Source organism: Nyctereutes procyonoides, unplaced genomic scaffold (assembly GCF_905146905.1).
Source record: "Nyctereutes procyonoides isolate TBG_1078 unplaced genomic scaffold, NYPRO_anot_genome, whole genome shotgun sequence".
Taxonomy (NCBI): Eukaryota; Metazoa; Chordata; class Mammalia; order Carnivora; family Canidae; genus Nyctereutes; species Nyctereutes procyonoides.
This window is the reverse complement of record NW_026575134.1, coordinates 6,878,822-6,901,106: the sequence shown is the minus strand read 5'-3', so window position 1 is coordinate 6,901,106 and position 22,285 is coordinate 6,878,822. Positions and strand designations below refer to the sequence as shown.

Below are 22,285 nucleotides of genomic sequence, written 5' to 3'. Positions count from 1 at the left end.
CTCTTGGGATCTGCAGTGGTGCAATTGTCCCCTTGGATTTTATTTTTATTTTATTTTATTTTATTTTATTTATTCTCTCTCTCTCTCTCTCTCTGTCTCTCTCTCTCTGCAAAGATAACAAGGCTGTGTTCAGCAGAAATGGATACGGGAGGAGCAGCCTAGTTCAAAGGCTAAGGGAGGCATCGTCTCTCTTGTCCTGGGATATAAACGCGATTTAGGAGGGCAGATGCCCTACCTGAAAAGGCCCGACTTTAAAGACCCAGGCGGCGTGGTGGTCCAAGGCGTCTCAAAGCAGGTGGCCAGATCTGCGTTTCTCATCAGCGGACTCGCTCCGGCTGTGGCTATTACGGTAATTCGTTCTAGATCGGGGATTCATTTTGAAAATGTGTGTTTTCCACTAAGAAGGGATTAGGGTCCACATGCCCGCCCTGGTATGAATGCGTGTGCCTGCTTGGCGGAGCGGAAGAGCGTGGCAGGGTTCCCCGGTGCCCGTTCCCTCCCTCTGTTTGCAGCCTCCTCTGGGATGTGGATTTGGAAAAGCGGAGAACGTAGCTGGTGTGTCAGTGCCTAGACCTCCAGGCAAATTGAACTTTAGAGTGTGTCGTTTAATACAAGCCATGTTCTGACTCATTCTGGAATCCCAGTCTAGGGCAGTTGAGCAGCTTTGGGGAGTGACAGTTCTTGTTGTCTCAGGTAGTTATTTCACGAAGGCAAATCGCCTAAGTTTGTTTAGATCCTGACCTGACCGACTTGGTAGGGAGACCACCTTGTGAGCCGGAGCAGCCCATGAATGCATCAGTACGGGGACTGCAGCTCCTGCGACCTGTGTACGTAGAGTCATTTTGCTCTCCCTTCGCGCTTCTGGCTTCTGAAGACGGATGTTTTAAAAGATCGTGTAAGCTTTGCTTTCTGGGATGCTGGCATCAGGTATGAGTATCACTATGGGGGATGCTGAAAGGACAGATGTGATCCTGGGAGGATGCGGTCCAGCCTCTGCCATCCTCCCTACCAGCAAAGTGAGGAAGTTGGGCTAGCTGATGTGTGTGGTTCCTTCCAGTTCCAGCACTGGGTGGTAACGGTAGAGGAATCAGACAACTTACCCGGTTTGGCCAGGCCGGTGATGACAGCCCAAATCGTGCAAACAGACCAGGGACAGACTGTAGAATTTATGGTTTATTTTTACACCTTGCGATTTGTTTTGACCCCCCCCACCCCCGGTATCTGTATTTTCCTCTAAATGAAATTAGCCAATGACTCAAACAGGTCTTCTTTTTGTTGTTGTCATTGTTGTTGTTGACTAGGGTGAAAGATTTGGTGGGGTCTGGGGTACCAAGAAGAATATTGGGTAACGGGCTTTCTCCTTATTCGTTGATGAGTTATTGATGACAGCCCCATCTTTTGTAGATAATGGACAATGTTGCTTATTTCCCATGACTGATTTTTTTTTTCAGTTTTTAATGAAAGACTCTAAGTAGCTGTTTCATCCTACGCGGCAATTGGCAATACCATCTGACTTAGTTTCCTTCATAGAATTTGATATTGTTTGCAAAACTTGCTAGCACTGATGCTCGTTAGAGAAATGAGGTGGCAATGACTCTAAACAGGCAAGCAGAGCGTTTTTAATGTGCTTGTAGTAATTTTTACCGTTTAGAGATGGTTGAGATACTTGGTCATTGATTTATGCTCATCTACTCAATTTTCCACCGTAGTACACTCATTTGTTTTAAAGTTACAATTAAAATAATATTCTGGGATAAGGATACCTGCCAGGCGCAGTGAATCACTCCCTCTCTTGTTTCCGTAGCCTTCTGGTTCATACCGCTAAGGCAGCTCTTATCATATTGCAGCTACGTGAGGTGTGGAAGGGCCACAGCCCCCTTGTCTGGAACATGCTCCGAGCATCTTGAGGACAAGCACATTGTTCAATTCACCTCACATCTCTCCAGCACATTGCACTTTGCTTGGGACAGGGGTATGTTCTCAGGAATGTGGGTGGGGTGCATCCCAGGCCATAAAAAATGCCCTCTGCTCCTTTAGGCAGGAGGTAGGGGGGCATTCATCCCTCGGTGAGTCAGATGGGCTGATCAGAGGGGTTATGTAAGCCTCTGAGGGAACAGGTGAGCCAGGACTCAAATGCAGGCCTTCCCCCATGCTGCCCCAGAGAGAGTGTCCCCCCCCCCTGCCCCACATACACACTCTCAGTGAGAAATCAGGTGGACTGCAAGTCCAGATGCTGCACACTTGGGTGCTCTCTTATTTGAAAAACCAGAATTATCCTTTGGCAAAATTGATCTGATAGCTGCTTGGTTCTGTCTTGCTGTGGCCTGAGAGGGCAACCTATCCCGTCCCAGCACTCCGGCCTCCAACCCAGTTGCAATGTGTTTTAACCCTGGTATCTGGATTTTCCTCTAAATGAAATTAGCCAATGACTCAAACAGGTCTTCTTTTTGTTGTTGCTATTGTCGTTGTTCACTAGGGCGAAAGATTTGGTGGGGCCTGGGGTACCAAAAAGAATATTGGGTAACGGGCTTTCTCCTTATTTGTTGATTAGTTATTTAGAGTGTGTCATTTAATATAAGCCACGGTGAGGGTGAGCCCCCTTTGCCACCTCCTCTCCAAAGCTTGCTCCACCGCCCAAAGCTTCCTCAGATGATGGGCTCGTTTAGGGAATCACCTAACTGACCACTGTTTGTTCGAATGACATGTAACCACCTCTGAAACCAGCCAGCAGCTGGCCCAGGGACAACAGTCCTTGCTGGGCCAGGCTGCTCTGACTGAGCATCCTCGGAGGCAGATGTCTATGCTAACAGGTATGACTTCCAGACGGACCCTTTGCATCCATCCCATCACCGCCGTATTTTCCCCCCCTGAAGGAACAGACTGGGTTACCATTAGGAAACCAGGAAGTTCAAACCCCCCTGTCCCACTGTAATGCAGCCCTGGGCATGTTTGACATTTATGGACTTACGGAGAAAACAGTGTGGAAGGTTCCACGTAGCTTTTTTTCAAGTCATTTTTCCTCTCTGAGGGTTAGTTTCCTCTTCTTTGAAAGTAGCGAGTTGAACCAGGTCATCCCAAAGGTCATGTCTAGCGCCATGATTCTGGGATTGTTTTTGTTGGTTTATTCAATTGAGTGAGTTAGAGGGAGAAAAAAATCAGTATTAATTATAATTGCATTAATATTTACATTTATTTCTAAATTTCACTTTGCAATGACTATACTAGAAATACTTAAGGCTATGCGTGTTAGCCTCTGGGCTACCTAATAATCATTTGGGGCCCTCTGTTAACAATAGCTCTAACAATTCTTTCTTATTTGTAAAATTAGATTTGCTATATATATATATATATATATATATATATATATATATATATGATAGTCACACACAGAGAGAGAGAGAGAGAGGGGCAGAGACACAGGCAGAGGCAGAAGCAGGCTCCATGCACCGGGAGCCCGACGTGGGATTCGATCCCAGGTCTTCAGGATCGTGCTCTGGGCCAAAGGCAGGCGCTAAACCACTGCGCCACCCAGGGATCCCAGATTTGCTATATTAAAGGAAAAGATTTGTGGCATTTCTGTTCCCAGTGAGGAGGGCAGTGGTGAAAAAGTGGATAAACCTCAATTTCTGTATAGAATGTTTGCAAGTTTAGGGTTTGATAGTCAAAGTTCCAGGACCTATGGTAAAATGTTTTTATTCTCACTGTGGAGCGTGTTTCACAGTTGAGTAACTCCAGCGGTCAGAAGTGTTCCCTGGGATTCATCTAACAATGTTCCCATTTCCTTCCGGTCCCTCATTTTGCTTTTATTGATTTACTTATTTACTTACTGTTTGTGTTTCTGCCCCTCCTTGAGCTCAGCTGACCTCCGGCCACAGCCGGAACACACACACACCCACCCTCACCCTGCCCGCCAGGTGCAGGAGTCAGAGCTTCACAACCTTCTACCTATTGGAACCCTTTCGACTTTCCTCATAAACGCTGTTTCTCAAGTTAAGATACGATGAGGTTTAGAGACAGGCCAGCTCGTCTGATGATTTTGTTGTACATGAATTGCTGACCACTGGCCATTTGTCTTTTTTTTTTTTAAAGATTTTATTTATTTATTCATGAGAGACAGAGAGAGAGAGGCAGAGACACAGGCAGAGGGAGAAGCAGGCTCCATGCAGGGAGCCCGACGCAGGACTCGATCCCAGGACCCCAGGGTCACGCCCTGAGCCCAATGCAGAAGTTCAACCCCTGAGCCACCCAGGCGTCCCTGGGCATTTGTCTTAAAGCCTCCTTAAACACTTTAAGAAACAAAGCAGTATACAAATGATTTATATATCCCACACCAAGGTTTGGATGTGTGGGTGTTTACTGGAGGTGGTTGTCATGTTCTGTGACGTGGGCATGGTGAGGAAGATGTTAAGTAGTCCGTGCGGGGTGCCATTAGTGTCACTGCTTATTGGCAGGGTATCCCAAAGACCACTAAGCTTCCAGGGCACTAGAGAAAAGCATCTGGACTCCCATAGCAACAGGTGATGCACGCTGCTCACATTGTTAGTTGAGAACCCAGGCTCTTCTGGATTTATTGGCCCAAAGCTTGATGCACACAGAGGATTGCTGAATGAGGATATCGCGTACCGGTAGGCTCCTCTGGGGCTATCCAGCATCTGATATTGGCCTGCGGTAATTTGGGGAGAATTCAGTGGATGGAACTGAAGCTGGCGTTGGGGGTGGGGTAGGGAGGAGGGAGCGCTGGAAAGGGGCACCATCTGTGCCCATAATGACGAATGCCATCATGGAGGCTTCACTCGGGGTCCCTTTTATATATTTAGTGGAGCAGATTTTCCCTTTCACACTTTCTAGATCTATTTGTATTGAACAGATGTCAGGGAAATATCATGTGTGTGGAAGGGGGAAAAAAAAGAAGACCAAAATTCACATCCATGGCCAGCGATTGTGATTCAATCGCTTTGTCCTTAAATTGACACTAATTTAACTCGTACAGACGTTCCCTGCTTTTGCTTTCGGGGTTTAAGTCACAGCAGTTTGAGGCACAGAAGTCTCGGGCCTGCAATTCAGAGATTCAGGGTGACGGGAGGCTAGGGGTGAGCACCTTGGACCCTGCTTGCTTGCCGTCAGTAGTGGAGCTGAGGGGGCCCCGCAGCCACCCACCACGATCCTTCCCGTAACACGCTGACCAGCTGGAAAACCACAGGACACGGCCCAAAAATATAGATTTTTTTCCCCTTAAGAGGACTTCTCTTTCCTTACTGTTATTGTTGATTCCTTTTACCATCAAAACTTAAGACTACTAAGTCAACAAAACTTTTCCCCTCTATTCTGAGCATAAGTCAATGTTGCGGAAATGAGCTGTTTGAGGTTGAGACAAAAGGAGCTTGGAGCGTCACCCGTGTCCCTGATGAGGCCTGAGACCTGTGCGTCAGGAGGGCAACAGACAGTTGGCACAGAAATGTGCTGTGGTAGATGACGTTTGCAGGTCCCTCCCCAGACTCCACGCCCCTCACGGTTGGTCAGTGCTCGGTCCCCTCTTATGGAACACGCCTGGACAAAGTTGTCCACACTGGCTTTCTTTCCTCCGCCGCCCAAGCCCTGTAGAAACATATTTTATTGTGTAATGTTTGGTTGGGGCTAACAAGATGTTTCACAGATCTGTAAATTATAAAGAAAATAAAGCAAATCCTGGCCGGCCCTACAGTCTGAGACCAGAATACTGTCGTTCATCTGGGGCACCCTGGGGGCTCCTGCCTCTCGTCCCCTCCTACCTCTCGGAGCACCCAGCACAGGCTCCAGTCCTGGCCTTCCCTTCCGCTGTCCCCGTGCTGCTCGCCGGTGGCCTCGGCTCGTCCACCGCGGGGTCCGCTCTCCATCCATTGCTGCTCGTGCACTGGACCCACTTTCTCTCTCGAGCCCCCCACTTCCAGGACCCCTGGGTCTCCCGGATTCCCGCTGTGTCCCGGGATCTCCCGGTGGCCTCTGACTTTGCGGCCCCACAGGATGGAATCTGGGATCCTCCAGGGCTTGGCTTTCACAGCTCTCCCCTATATGCCTGCCTTTGGTCTCAATACTGCTTTCAGGCCAACGACCCCAAATTTATCTCGGTGGCCCGTCCTGATCATGCCCCGACGCCACCACCAGCATCGCCCCGAATGCTATGCATCGTGCAATTTATATGTGCAAAACCCCCAATTTTCATCCTCAGAGCTGCTTCCCCTTCGGAGGTCCCCCCTGTGCAAGGGACACCCCTGTCCTTCCCGTTGCTCGGGCCAGATGCCTTCGAGCCCCTGAATTCTCTGTCTCCCCTGAGCTAGCTTTCTGCAACTGGCTGTCCCCTTTCCGGCCCGCTCTGGCCAGCGCCACCAGGCTTGTCCCAGCCACCGTTAGGGCTCAGCTTCTGCACTGATGCCCAACCAGGCTCCCGCATTCGTGCCCATCTGCAATCTGTTCTTTGTGCGGCAGCCCAGATGATCATTCATTCGTTCACCAAATATTGACTAAATGTCTGTTATGTGTCAGGCCTTATTTTAGGTGTTGGCAGGCAGCACGAACACACCACGGAACAGTCAGAAAGCTCTGTTAGTTCTTTGCCCACGTTCTTCCGATGGTTGCATCCCTCTCGGAATGAAATCCAGACTTCCTCTTTGGCATACAGGCCCTGCGCGGCTGGGTGTCCGGCTCCTGCCTCCCAAGGCCATGTCCCCACCTCCCAAGGCCATGTCCCCACCTTGCCAGTCATACCCTTACCCCACACGCTGGTCCCTTGACCTGGAGGGATGTGTGTGCGGGGAAGGGGTTGCGTCCCAGGCACCTGGAGGCTTGCCCCTCGGGTAATGACACATCACTCCAGAGAGGCTTTCCCTGGCCCCCCATTTACCCGGCCTTCTCGCCCTCGTACCTGCTTCCTTCCTCTTCACGTCACTCAGCACTACTCGATTTGTGATATCTTTGCTTGCTTATGTGTCTACTGTCTGCCTCCCGGCCTAGCTTATAGACTCTTTCCAGTGGGGGCTCATTTATTTGCCCAGTGCCTGGAACAGTGCCTAGAACATAGTAGCCACGCTCTTTTCTTTTCTTTTTTTTATTTACTTTAATTTTATTTTATTGAAATTCAATTAATTAACAGATAGTGTATTACTAGTTTCAGAGGTAGAGTTCAGTGATTCATCGGTCGTTGCATCACGTGCCCTCCCTGATGCCCATCACCCGGTTACTCTATCCCTCCACCCACCTTCCCTCCAGCAACCCTCAATTTGTTTCCTGTAGTTAAGAGTCTCTTATGGTTTGTCTCCCTCTGATTTCAGCTGATTTTATTTTTCCCTCCCTTCCCCTATGCTCCTCTGTTTTGTTTCTTAAATTCCACATATGAGGGACACCAGGGTGGCTCAGCGGTTGAGCATCTGCCTTTGGCTCAGGGCGTGATCCCGGAGTCCCTGGATCAAGTCCCACATCGGGCTCCCCCTGCATGGAGCCTGCTTCTCCCTCTGCCTGTGTCTCTGCCTCTCTCTCTGTGTCTCTCATGAATAAATAAATAAAATCTCTTTTAAAAATTCCACATATGAGCAAAATCATATGATAATTGTCTTTCTCTGATTGACTTATTTCACCGAGCATAATGCCCACTAGTTCCATGCACGTCGCTGCAAATAGTAAGATTTCATTTTGATGGCTGAGTGATATTCCATTGGATATATAAACACCACAACTTCTTTATCCGTGTATTTGTCAGTGGACATCTGAGCTCTTTCCATAGTTGGGCTATCGTGGACACCGCTAGTAGGAACATTGGGGTGCAGGTGCCCCATTGAATCACGATGTTTTAGCTTCTGGGATAAATACCTAGTAGTTCAATTGCTGGGTCAAACTTTTAACTTTTTGAGGAACCTCCATACTATTTTCCAGACTGCACCAGCTCGCATTCCCCCCAACAGTGTAAGAGGGGTCCCCTTTCCCCACAGCCTCGCCAATGATTGTTGTTTCCTGATTTGTTAATTTTAGCCATTCTGACAGATGTGCGGTAGTATCTCACTGTGGTTTTCATTTGGATTTCCCTGACCCCGAGTGACGTGGAGCATTTTTTCCTGTGTCTTTTGAGTAGTCACACTCTTTATGGAATAAAATCTTTTCAGAATCGGTTAGGCTAGAGTTTGGATGGTATTTTCAGGTCTCTGGATCCTTCAAGAATACTCTTTATTCTTTTTCATAAATGTCTTCCTCCAGTCCACAAGGTGAGGCTTAGGGTCTCCATTACCGCCTGGCCATTTTGTTGGTATGAATCTCTGTGTTACTTATCCTGGCTGGCAGACTCCCACAGTTGAAGCTCAAGCTTGTCTTTACGTCCTCCTCGCCACCCGGCAAATAGCAGTTGGTCACTCATTATTGTCGAATTTGAATGAGCCACTTTCTGTTGTTAGGATTATATAAAACTCTCTGCCCTCTGGTCTCTGCCTCCTCCAGTCCACCCTGGTTTTTGTCACCTTAAATGTGAGCTTGTCATTCTTGTATTCGAATCTGTTGGGAGCCACCAAAGTCTACAGAATAAAGAGCCCATCCCCAGGCTGGCCTTGCAGGTCTGTGGGTGGTAGCCAGCTATGTCCTAGGAAATCCTGTTGACCTCTGCTGCAGCCAAATGGACCTTCTTTCCATTTCTCCAAGCATCTCTGTGTTTTCCTGTAATTATGTGCTTTCTTCCTTACACTGTACTCTACTCTTAGATTCCCTAGCCTTCTGTAAACTTACCCATTTTTAAGAACTAGCTTAACTCTTACATCCTGAGTTTCCCAGCTGATTCTCTCCACACTGAGTCTCCCTGTGATAGGGATCACTGCATGCTCACTATTAACCCTCTGCCTTTCAACCCCCCTACTAAATGACGGGCTCCCTAAGGGTAAGGACTGTGTCACATTTATCTTAGTATCCTGAAAACACTTGTCCTGGTATCTGCCATTGCAGGTACGTCTCTGAATGTTAAATGAACGAGTGTCCCAAGGAACAACCTGAGTTGAGCAGGACTGTATTTTATTGCTTCTAGAATGGCGTTATGCACAATGTATGCATCCATGAAATGCTTATAACAATAAGTGGAAAATTGGAAGAGGTGAACTCCGCAAGGACAGGAATTTCTATCCTGCTTTTTTTATTGATTGTCCTAAATGCCAAGAATAGTGCCCAGGAACAGAACTCACTATTTAAAGACAGAATGCAGTTTATAGCTGGACCATATCTTAAATTTTTAATATCCTTGTATATAAATGAGCAAGCCTGAGGACTGGAGAGGTTTTCCCAAGATCGCCCAATAAGAGATGGAACCTGTCTTGTCTTCTCTCTGCTGTCCAGCCCAGACACGAACAGAAGAATGTCTGATAACTTTCCCCAAAGGGATGCTCCGAGTTACTTTCTTACCAGTATCAGTGACTTCCTTCTTCAGAAGCTTGACTTTTTAGATCTTCAGGAAGAAGCAATAGAGAAGAAATTACAGAATTTCATAGGACTCAGAGCCTAGGCAATAGGAAACAACATTTATATGTTCCCTTGCTGCTTGCGTGGTACATTCATTTTTGGAAATACCTGAGCATATCTGGCTCAGGTGGGCCATGCTTGGGGGACTTTGCTTAAACCTGGGGTCTACTTGAAAGAATGAGGTGGTCTGTTTCTTAGAGCTTCTCTGGTGGCATAAACAATTCACAATGAAGTCATCCGGTTCAGTTGCACCAGAGAGTCTTGTTGGCAATGCCGTTCTCTATCTTCATGACAACTCTGAGTCTCAGGCGAGCACAATTTTTGATGAAATACCTCTCACAAGAACTTTGCAAGCATTCTCCATCCTTTCGTTGCAAGCAAGTGAAATGCCTCTGTCTCAGAAACATACATTCAGATCCTGGTGTGACATCCTTGGGAAAATAGTTGAAAGTCACTAATAGCTATTTTCAGCTTTTTCCCAAGAGAGAGGAAATATATCACTCACTATATGTATAATGAAGAGGCTGTAAGCTTCTAATGAAAAATATGACCTAGGGATTATTGGATCACAAATCAAGATAAAAATGCATTGTGTGTATGTATAACGTATTTACGTACAGATAACATAGAGCTATATATATATATATATATATATATTATATATAAGACCTGTATATAATCTTTTAAAGTTCTGGTTAATTATTTTCAAATAATTTTCAGTTGTTTTATTCATCAAAAGACATTTCTTGAGCTTCTATTATGTGACAGGTATTTATATTTGCGTGTGTGTGGGATTTGAACATCTAGACAAAAATCTATTTGAAGCTTAAGGTGAAAAAGTGCAAAAAAATACAGCAGAATAAAATGCCTGCAGTGGAGAAACATTTAGTTTGAGAAAGCAAATTGAAAAAGTTGTGTCTTTTAAGAGTGATTTTTAAAAAAGATTTTTTAATTTTTAATTAATCTTTATACACACCGTGGGGCTCGAACTCACAACCCTGAGACCAAGAGCTGTACACGCCACCGTCTGAACCAGGCGCCCCAAGAGTGATTGTTTTGTTTTCACGCTGCTGGTGGAGCATCTGTTAGGTACCAGACCCTGCTCTGGGGGCTAGGTGACCCTGGTGAGTGGATAAGCAGCCAGTCCCTGTTTTCACAGAGCTAGGAGTGAGGTCCTCAAGTTTATCTCTCTTCTGAGAATATACTCACAGTTCAGTCATAAAACAGAACATTGCTCTTGTCAGGGATTTAGAAATGGCTGTGCTACACTTATTTTTTTATTTTTTTAAAGATTTTATTTATTTATTCATGAGAGACACAGAGAGAGAAAGAGAGGCAGAGACACAGGCAGAGGGAGAAGCAGGCTCCATGCAGGGAGCCGGACGTGGGACTCGATCCCGGGACTCCAGGATCACACCCTGGGCTGACGGTGGCGCTAAACCACTGAGCCACCAGGGATTCCCTAATCTTAAATTTAATTTCACCAAATTGAATGCTCCTGTCGTTGATCTTAGACACTTTAGGGCCAGAGTACTGGGTCTGTTACTTGAGAACCCACTGCTGTAGGATCCTGTTTCCTCATGACTCAAGACTTTGCCGCAAATGATGTTTTAGTGCAGTGATCCAGAGAATCTTCTGGAGCAGGAAGTACTTTTTCATCTAAATATTTTATATCGACTTCAGTGAACAGCTGTGTCGAGGGATATTCTGTAGCTCAGACTGGTTACCTGCTCAGGACCTGGGGGCTTCCAGGACCAGGTGAGTGAACGGCCTGCTTTGGTGCACACCATTAACAAGTGGACAAGGCCTGGGATGGAGACCGCACTGGACGCTGGGCCTCAGGCTGCTGAGAATGGGGAAGGGAGGCAAGAAGGCCAGATTCTCCTCTCCAGAGGTCTGCATCCTGTTCTGGGTTAAATGGCATTTATCATGCTAACCTAGGATATTTTCTAGTTTCTTAGAGAAAGTATTGAATGAGCCATGTCAACTCTATGGAGAAAGTTGAGAGGTTATGGCAAGAGAAATGAAACAAATCTAAACCCAAGCAGTGGGAGTAATGGGGGAGGGTAGGAATTAGGTGTCGGAAGTGTCACACTTTAAGAGGAGAAAAGGTCATTCTGGGATCCTGACCCCTCCCTTTTTCAAGCGTTCACTGGTCTCCATTGAATAATGTGATCGATGCACAATTTTTATAAGAACATTAAGCTTTGCGGTAGGAATTTTTTCTTAATTGTAAGAACTCTTGCCTGTAAAATTTCATTTCAGAGGCAAAAGAGAGTGAATGGCTTTGTTTTTGCATTTAGCACATCTTGGTATGAATTTGCAAATGGCTTTTGAGGGATCCAGATATTTTATTTTTCAAATCTATTTTTTTCCAAGTGCCATTAGCAGGTGGAACTCATGACTTCCGGTATTTTTCAGGCAATGAGCTCAGTGAGGTTTGAAAATTAGCTAAGCCATTTATAGATTCATAGAATGCTGGCCGGGGAAGGCACCTAAGCCTTGTCCCACTTAACCCTCTCCGGGTCCCCACCGTGAGACAGCCATCTCCCTGGGTCACACCCCCTGCATTCATGAGACCTGGGATGGGAAGCTGTCTCTGGGCTGCTGGCTTAATGCTTTGCAGCCCCATTTGCTGGCTGCTTTTAGGGCTGGGCAGGAAGCTTGCTTATCCTTGGAGTCCAGGCAAATGCAGGTTCCAGGGTTGGGGGAGGGGCACAGTTGCAGGCAGGGGACCGTGAGCCAGGGGCTTGTGCTGGTGGCTACTTAGATTCAAGCCGAGATTGCTGATATGTATGCACGTGTTGCTAGTTCTTCTGATTTCTCTAGGAAAACCAAAGGGCTGGATACTTAAGAGAATTTTAGTTTTTTAAGATTTATTTTTTTTTCTTATTCAGTTTAATGATATGGCAATACTCAGTGGGCCAGACCAGGCATAACTGTAAACCTTCAATTTGCAGCTTTTGCTCTATAAAAACTGTGCTTTGAAGATTTCTAGGATGGAAAGAAAGGACCATGATCCTGGCTCCAAATAACCAAAAAGCTGAAATGTGGCAGAGAGACTTGCCCTGAGTCCAAAATGAGAGCTAGGGCAGAGGATTTAGATTCAATAGTAATAAGTATTTTCTGTTACTCAGAATTACTTGAGTGCAGTGAGGCATCAGTGTGCCAGTGTCCCACTGAGCAGGGGTCGCTGGGATCCTTTGTTGGGATGCTGGACAGGGGCCTGGGGCCTGCATCTTCCATTACCACCTCCACGATAAGCTGTACAGAGGCCATGTAACTTGGGTTTGCAACAATCCTGCGAGCCTCCTACTGCCTCAGTGTGCCATGGGAAAAGGGCCCAAAGCTTTCGGGGGGCATCTACGTACAGTTGACACTTGAGCGACATGGGGATGAGGGGTGCCAACCCTCATGCAGTTGAAAATCCAGGTATAACTTTTGACTCCTCAAAAAAATTTAAACACTTCTAACCTGCTATTGACGGAGGCCTTACCAAGAACACAGTCGATTAACACGCGGTGTGTTTAATATGTGTTATGTACTGTATTCTTACAATAAAGTAAGCCAGAGGAGAGAAAATGTGATTAAGAAAATCATAAGAGAAAATACATTTATGGTACTTTACTGTATCTAATGAAAAAGAAAATCCGCATATAAGTCAACCCACGCAGTTCCAAGCTGTGTTGTTCAGGGATCAACAGTAGATAGAGTTTGCTCTTTTTTGAATAAAACCCCATCAGCCTGATTCTTTATCTTCCTCTCGAATTGTTGTTTCCTCTTGTCTATAGCATTGTGCAAGGCTTCTTCACCTCTGTATCCCCACCTTCACGACTGGGAATAGTCCTCTTGATTTTTACTATGCCATCTTAAAAGTTTTAGGTTTTTTTGTTTGTTTCTTTTTAAGGATTTTATTTATTTATTCATGAGAGACACACACAGAGAGAGAGGGAGAGAGAGAGAGAGGCAGAGACACAGGCAGAGGGAGAAGCAGGCTCCCTGCAAGGAGCCCGAGGTGGAACTCAATCCTGGGACTCCAGGATCACACCCTGACTGAGCCAAAGGCAGGTGCTCAACTGCTGAGCCACCCAGGTGTCTCAAAAACTTTTAGTTTTAAAATATGACATATACTTACCATTATGCAAGGGCCTGCAGACTAGGGTGGGCTTGCCTCCTGGTTTTTTTTTTAAGTCTATTTTTCTTAATGATTTTATTTATTTCTGAGAGACATACATAGAAGCAGAGACACAGGCAGAGGGAGAAGCGGGCTCCATGCAGGAGCCCGATGAAGGATCACACCCTGGGCTGAAGGCAGATGCTCAGCCTCTGAACCCCCAGGCGTCCCTGCCTCCTGTTTTTGTAGTTTTCATGGAACATGATCACACCTGTGATTTGGGTGTGAGCTACGGCTGCTTTCAAACTATAGTGGTAAAGCAGAGACCAAAAGGCCACCAAACCTAAAATATTTACTACCTGGCCCTTTAAGAAAAAGTTTAATGACCCTTGATTATATCAGATGGATAACTTGAAAACAAAAATCATGTGTAAAGAATAAATTAACAACCACCTATAATGCAATGGCGAGGCGTAAGAACATTGTTATCTTAATGCATTTCGCCTGGGCATAGATAGGATACTGAATCGTACCATAAATACACATTCAGGTGCATTTAATGGCATATCAGATGCAGTCTCTTGTCCTACAGTTTTTGATGATTACACGTATTATTTGAATTGACTGCATAATAATCTATCTAATATTCCTAGCCTACGCATGTATGTGTTATGCATTGATTTTTGTTGTGGCACTTTGCTGTGTATTTTACATATAACATTTTATTTGATCCTTCAAAGCTTATGTAGGAAATATTACTAACTCCGTTTTACACACGGGAACACTGGGATGTGAAGCGTTTCTGTGACTTGACCAGCTCGCCCAAGTTAGCCTATCTGACACCCAACCCTGCGTTTTCAGCCATTCACCTGTTTCCTGAAGTTAAATTTACCTTTTTTGAGTTATTTGTTTAGTGAGGGAGGGTCTTTCTTAGAAATATTCCTTTGATGAATATCCAGGTATACAAATCATTGGCTGAGTTTCTCATTATTTCCTTAGAAATGACTTCCCAAAGCAGAACAGATAAATCCTAGAAGTACATTTGCGGTTTCCTAATAGGCTGAAGGGTTGCTTTTAGAAAAGTTGTTAACAACATACACCACACACTCATGCTCTCTGAGGGTGCTCAGTACTGAGGGCTGTGAGGTGGCCATCCTGGCTTTGCTCTTTCATCAAGGAGGGAGGGATCCCGGTCCTGACTCTGCAGGTGGTTGTGGCCAGGTGACTCCTCTTCGGGTGACTTCTGGGAAGGCTGCTTTCGGGATAAAAAAAAGGACAGGCTCAGCTGTCACAAGTCTTTGCCCTTTTGCCTTTCTACTTCTTCCAGCTGTCCTGTGGTGCAGGATGTGAAGCTGCAGGCTAAGAAGGGCGGGAAGACGGAAAGGTGGCCCTGGGGGCCTGGGGCCCTGAGTTGGGAAACACCCCGTGTAGGGAAGCATCTGTGGCTGGGGCCTGATGTGCAGACAGGCAGTCCCATCCCGTGCTGTTTCTCCCACTCGTCAGTGAAAAGACAAAGGGACATGAAGCTCAGTTTCTGCAAATTCTCCATACCATGGTTTGCCAACAGCGTCTCCCTAGGTAAGGTCTTGGTCTCTCTACAATTTGTATGAGGTCTTTATGTATCATAGATATGAACTTGATAGATATTAACATATTTGATGCAGTTATAATGTGTCTTTTAGTTTTATTTACGATGATCTATTGGTCAAGGTGATGATCTTTAGACGTCTCCATCGAAAGGTACAGTTTCTCTTCACACTTAGTAATAGGGACAAATTCCTATTTCCCAATAACCTTGCACTCGATTCTTTGATCATCTGATGAATCTTTCCCCGGATCCATCATTACACTGGGGAGTGCAAATTGGTGACTTTCCCATGACATAATTCCTTCCACGTTTATTAGTCGTCAACTCTTCCGTGAAAAAGAGCTTTCTCTTTTTTCTGTTCTCTTCTTTGGCAAAGAGAGGAATCACTGTTTTCTCAAAAAATTTTATTTACTCTGTGTGATATAGTCAATTGTCATTTTTTATGCTCACATTAACCCAATTTTGGCCAGTGGGAGCCTTTTATCCTATTCTAACACAAGAAATTGAATGCTTATATTTCTTTGTAATTTCCTGCCCTCTTTCCTCCCTTGTCCCTTTTTCTCTCTCCTCCCATCCCTCCCCCCTCCACTCTCCCTCCCTCCCTCCTTTCTCTCTAATCTGAGTGCGAGGTGTTTATAACATTGGCTTAAAGCCAGAGCTGTATTAAGTAAAACTGGTAAGAGGTCTCCTTATCTTATTCTTGTCCTTAAGGAAAATGGATTTTTTCACTATTAAATGGTATAGGGTGTTTATTTCAGTTAAGAAAAGAAGTTAGTGTTACTCTATTCTTAGTTTAGAATGTGTTTTTATCGTGTAAACACAGAATTTGGTGGGAATTTACAAAGGTTAGCCAGTGCATTTTGTCCTTTGACCTAATGAAATGATCCATTATATTACTATATTTCCTATTAGTTAACTATTTGTGTTGTCTTCAAATTCACCCAACCTGAACATTATTTTTTTAATTCTGTGTTGATCCAGTTATACTTAGTTTTATATATATACATGTGATGATATCTTTATTGAAAGCTAAGTATAAACTACACATAAGTTTACTTATATATATAACTCTATATATAAATGAAGGAATGAGGTTAGTCTACATTTTTATTATGCTATATATTTGAAATTTGCAAAAATGAATTAGGAAACCGTTGTTTTAGTCCTCCTGAAAATGAATGTGATGTTACGGTTATTATTCCCTGGAATTCAGACAGGCTTTACTTGGAAAATCTCCTTGGGCTTTATGCCTTTTTTCAGGCAATATAATAAATTAACTCATTAATCTCATGGTTGTTGGTCTATTTAGAGTTTCCACTTCTATTTAAGATGAATAAATTCTTTTCCTAGAAAGCTATCTATTTGCCTAAACTCAAATCACTGACCTTTTTTTTTTTGTAAATTTTAAATTGTATTGTAACCTGTGGTCTTACTTTTTTTTTAATTTCATATTTTCCTTACCCTGATTCCCTCTTTTCCTGTCTCCCTCTATTCCTCCTTTTCTTCTCAAAATAAGATTGGTTAGAAATTTATTTTATTTTACTTTTTAACCCAAGAACTAGAGCTGACATTTATTTTACGTATCACTTTCTTATATCTAATGTTGTTACTCATGTCTCTTTTTTTCTGTTGTGTATATTTTGTGTTATTAATTAATTACTAGTTTCCTTTAATCACAAGAGTAATATAGAAACATAGCAAAACTAAAAAAAATTCTTAAAATATAAAATGAAAACTAGAAGTTGTCCCCTTTCTGCCCACGTGTGTTACTCCTCAAAGACAGATGTGTCTATTTTTAATAATACCTTCTTTTCAAGTCTCTGTTGCTTTTCTCTTTATGCTGTCTTGGATAAAAAGCTAATTTATTTATTTCCATCTTGTCATGTTAGTAATTCTACACCAGTCATCCTTTTCTGCTGAGCCCAGATTTGGCCTCAGGATTTTCTCAACACCAAGCCATACTTTGTCACATGTAGGACAGGAGGTGCTGCTGTGTCTGCCTTTGGAAAACGCAGTTGGCTACTAGACATCCCTAACAGATTCAGATTTACTCAGATTGTCATCTTTTGTAGCACAGGTTTCCCATTCATAAATTTTAAGACTAAATTTATTCTTAAACATGAATATAATGAATTTCTCATTCATAGATTTGAGTGAAAAAAATCTATGTTTCATTAAGTTTTTATGGGATTATTTTCTGATGTTTTCACTGTATGGGGTATTTTTTCCTCTTACTATTAAAAAAAATCTTATTTATTTATTAGAGAGCGAGAGCGAGCACGAGCAGAGGGAAAGGGAGGAGCAGGCTGTCTTCCGAGCAGGGAGCCCAATGCAGGCCTTCATCCCAGGACACTGGGATCACCACCCCAGCCAAAGGCAGATGCTTAACCAACTGAGCCACCCACGTGCCCCCCTCTTACTTTTATACATAGTGTTTTGACTGTGATTATCATGTTAGTATAATACCAATTTCCCCAAAACTCCTGAGATATTATTTTGTGATCCCCTATCTTTGGGAATCATGGAAAAGTCTGAGGAAAGCCTAAATTTAAGTTCTTTGTAGTTAATCTGTGTGGAATTAGAGCATTTTACCAAAATATCTGGGTACATGGGGTTTTGTTGCCATTGTTGCTTTTAATGAACCTTACTAGACACGTGACAAACTCTTCATTTGCATATACGGCACAGGAAAATCGTTACCTTTCATATTGTGTGTCTTGGCTCTGTTCCTCTGTCCTTGTATTTTTCTCAGGAATTTGGTTATAGGCTATTTATCTACCAGCATCTCCTTTCCTTTTTCCTTACTCATAAACTCTGACTTAATTTTGGAATAGTCCCATTTTAAAAGCTCTATTTCCCAATCTTCCTTGCACGTAGAGGTGGTCATAAGACATACATGAGCCCAGTGAGATGTATGTCTAAGTCACTGGGTGGGACTTCTGAGAAGGATCTTTAAGGGGGGCTGACTCACCCGGCTTGCCACATTTCCCCTTACTCTTTCTGGAATGTGGTCGTGGTGGCTGGAGTGCCAGCAGGCATCTTGTGAGCTGGAAAAGAAAAGCCACACGTGAAACTGGTGGAAGAAGGCCTAAAAAAAATCCAGGCTTCTGGTGGCGTAGCTGCCCTGCCAACCCAGAGATGTCATCTCTGGACCTCTTGTCATAGGAAAGAAAGCAAACTTGTGCCTTGGCTAAGCCCCCATTAATGACTTGTTTCAATCAGCGTCTCTGAACAAAATCCCTCTCTGCTAAACGGATGCCCCTTTCATAATGGCAAACTCTCTGCCTACGACTATCATCTTCTCACACATCACTTTGTCTTTTGACCCTTTCTTTTGTATTCTTAGAGAACTTTTTATTGTTTTTCCACTCCTCTAATGTGAATTCCACTCCAAAGCAGACTTTATTTCTGTTATTGCCTTTTAATTCTACTTGATCTAGTCCCAATTTGAGCCGTTATTTTATTTGGACTTACATTTCATCCAGTTTCTCTTTTGAGCTCTGAATTTAAATTTCTTCTGAAATTGTTTAAGTTCTTTTTCACCTCACCTGTCATGTGGGTTCACAAGGCTTTTTGTGCATTTATGACAGTTATTCTGAATGCAAAAGAGATTCAGTGTAGACTTGTCTACCATTTGCTGTGCCACCTCTCAAAGTATGCTTTTCCCTGAATCCCCAGTTGTCTGCATATAACCCATTTTTCTTTTCGGTTTGTTCACCTTTGGACAGTAAAACCATCTAGGCTGATGTTCTCTAGGGACACATAATCTCCTGTCTCTTCTCCTGGATTCTGAGTGTGTCCTGCCAGAAACAGAGGAGTCCCAATATTAACTTGAGGCAAGGTGACACCTGGCCGCAGTTGGATTTTAGTGCCTCCTTGGCATTTATCTTCTGGAGTTTAGCTAGGTTTCCAATTGTTGCATGTGGTTCTGTCATCACCGAATGGAAATTGGCTTCTGGATCATAATAAAGGGGGATGAACTTGTGAGACTCTTCCTCTCCATTCCAAAGGAGGCCGATTCCCATCCACCCCTGCTTGATGCCCCTACCTCAGCTGGGTTGAAATATAGGAAGGCACTCTCATCTCTGTACAGATGGAGAACCCGAGGAAGCTGTTCCTCCAGAGTACTGGAGGGGCCAGGCGCATTTTCTGGAGGGGTGTGGCTCTTGATTCATCTCTGAAATCTGGTGGCGTGCCATGCCTCCCGCTTTTTGTAAAGTTACCCTCTGAACAGATCACAGTTTTGCAACCCAGCCCATCCACACTGCAGCTAAGAGAGATTTCTTCCAATATTTCTTCTGAAAATACTGACCAGCATTATCAGGTTTCCAGGGCTGTGCTTTTGGGAGCATCACCATCAATGGAAGTCCACTCACACTTGGTGGCGGCCAAATCAAGCCTAGGATTTTCCAAATCGGAGTCTGAGATATAAAGGCATTGCATCTGAGAAATCCCTTTATCACTTCAAGTTTAATAAGCGTAAAGCCGAATTTACAACCTCTCCTAGCAATGAGATTGTAATTCGCCCAGCCCTTAAACTGTGTAGTTATGCAGCCTGACCCGCGTCCAGGTTAACATACAGGAGTGAAGCAGCCAGACGCAAGAAGTATCCCCTTCTAAATACCTTTGAGGTTGTTCCAGAATTCCACTTCCAAAAAAATAAAAAAAAAAAAAAAAAAAAAAAAAAGAATTCCACTTCCATCTTTTTCCACTCTCATGGCTGCTACTCTTGTGCAAGATTTAGTTACTTCATGTCTGATCAGCAAAGGAACATTCCTGCTCATCTCCTCCATCCAGTCTCTTCTCCCCTTCCTCTCAACAAGCATATCGATTCCAGTTTCGTCTTCTTTAAACAGAGCCACAGTCATGCTACTACTCTGCCAAAGAACTGTCTTCTTCCTTTGATGTGTGTGTCGGGTTCAGAGACCCCCCGCAGCTGGATTGCACGTTCATCTGCCCCGAATTGCTTCTCACTGCTCCAGAAGAGGGGCACTCATCTCATTAGGAGATCCCCCCACACACACACACACACATTCTTGCTCATCCTCAGCTCCTAAATCTTACCTGTGATGTGTGTGTCTGCTTAGAATGCTTTCTGCCTTCTTTATCTCCAGTTCAGATCCTACCACTTTCCAAAGACCAGCTCAAATCCAGTTGTCAGATTGTTCTGACCAATACTTTTTAAAAAATGATTTTGACCATTTTATTCAGTGCAAGATTTTTATTCTTGCTTTCCGCTATTCTTTCGCTTTTTATTCAGTTTATACTGAATAGAATTTTTATATCTTTGTAAATAGTTTCACTAGCTTTGTGGAACTTCTTTTACGTCGCTCATTTAAGGTCTTATTTATGCTATTCCTCTAAAGAACGGATAATAAACAGCCCTTCTTTTCCCCCCAGCTATAAAAGTCAGGATAATAGCCCTTCAACTTGGAGAGGTAACTAAGATGTCATCCTTCTCTGTAGTTGAAATTGTGCTGCTTACGTTGGCATAAGCCAGCTGTATGGTTGGAATGCCAGGCGAAGGCCTCGTTTTATGCTTTATACTTTCTTGGCACATGTAGTCAATGCCTTAATCTCTGAGCTCTGTTTTGTTTCTGGTTTTTTTGTTTTGTTTTGTTTTGCTTTGCTTTGCTTTGTTTTGTTTTTTGGGGGTTTTTGGGTTCTGGTTCCTAAAGCACAGATGGCCCTAGCACTGCCAGTAAGTTAATCATGAAGGGCCCACCAGGTAGTTTTTCTTCTGGGAGGCGAAGTTGAGGGTCTTGTTGGTGGAGTTCATTTATCATGTCCTTTGCCCCACATTTTTTGTTCCTGAACTGCTATTATAAAGAGGCCTGACCTTTCTGTCTGCATGTGTACTTGTCTGCATTATAGATTTGCCACTCCACGAAGAAGCTTCTTAATCTGTGTCTATAGCATTTGCTTTATTTATTTATTTATGAGAGACACAGAGAAAGAGAGAGAGGCAGAGACACAGGCAGAGGGAGGAGCAGGCTCCATGCAGGGAGCCTGACCTGGGACCCGATCCTGGGTCTTCAGGATCACACCCTGGGCCGAAGGCAACACTAACCTGCTGAGCCCCCCCGGGCTGCCCTAGCGTTTGCTTTTAAATTGATGTGGTCTGTGCCTTAGTAAAGACTGTCCTCCTTCTGAGACCAAGTGACCCATTACTAGGACTGTATTTTCTGGAGTGCTCCCCATAAAACTGCTTTAGGATGGAAATAGAGCTTATTTATGGAAAAAAGGTTGGGATTTTCAAGGTCAAATAAGGTGGCTTGAACAAAGGGAAGGTCTAGCAAGACAGGTTGTTGGGCTGTGCACTGAGCAGCTCTGATGTGAACTGTACCTCAGGTAGGAGTCCAGTGGCACAACCTCAGAAGTCAGTGGCACAACCTCGTGTGAGGCTTTTTTGTTTGTTTGTTTTTTAAGAATATATTTTAGAAGTAGTGTTTTATGGGAAACACCATGTCTAATAGCCTGGGCTGTTGTCAACCCTGTAATCAAGGTAAAAGTGGAGCTTTGCTAGAGTTTCTCTACCAGTTTAGCTGAAAAGTGCTCAAAGATCCCTTTTGTAGTGTTCTGTGTGACAAAAATGGTGGCATTAGTTCTTGTGCTCCTGGGGAGGCTGGGATGTGGGAACTCTCAATTTCCTGTTTTATTAGTGCCCCATTCTCTCTTTCAGAACACTTGGCATTTTGACATTGCTTTAATAAGGTATTTTTCACATCATTTATGCCATTCTAATTTGCTTTCTTTGAGTTTTCTCCTCTATTTTGTTAAAATAGCTTCCTTTTTTGCCTAATTCTCCTCCTTTTTATTTTTTAAACTTTCCTTGATTTAGAAGATTAACATGCCACTTTCTGTTCTTCTCAGCTTTCTAGTCTTTTATTGTCTTAATTCAACTATAGTTGAATTTTATCTTAATGGCTTTATGTCATTACTAATTTTGAGGGTTTTTGTTGGGGAGTAGAAAATTTTCTCCCATCCCTTTAGGTTCTCTTGGCTAGTCTAATAATAAAATTAAAGAAGACAGATTAACAGGAGAAAAACAAATTTAATTACATACATATGAGAGCCCCACAAGACTATGAGACCCAAAGAAGTGAACAAAGGCAGCTTTTATA

General features: G+C 43.9%; 1 protein-coding gene across 1 annotated transcript in view; it reads left to right on the top strand.

Annotated features, from left to right (window-relative positions):
* The first annotated feature begins 266 nt into the window (after positions 1-266).
* The window catches only part of HECW1 (HECT, C2 and WW domain containing E3 ubiquitin protein ligase 1), a 434,806-nt gene continuing 412,787 nt past the window's right edge, over positions 267-22,285 (top strand). The window contains exon 1 of the mRNA XM_055301338.1: positions 267-349. The gene's annotated coding sequence lies outside the window, so the exon portion shown is untranslated. The remainder of the gene's footprint in view (positions 350-22,285) is intronic.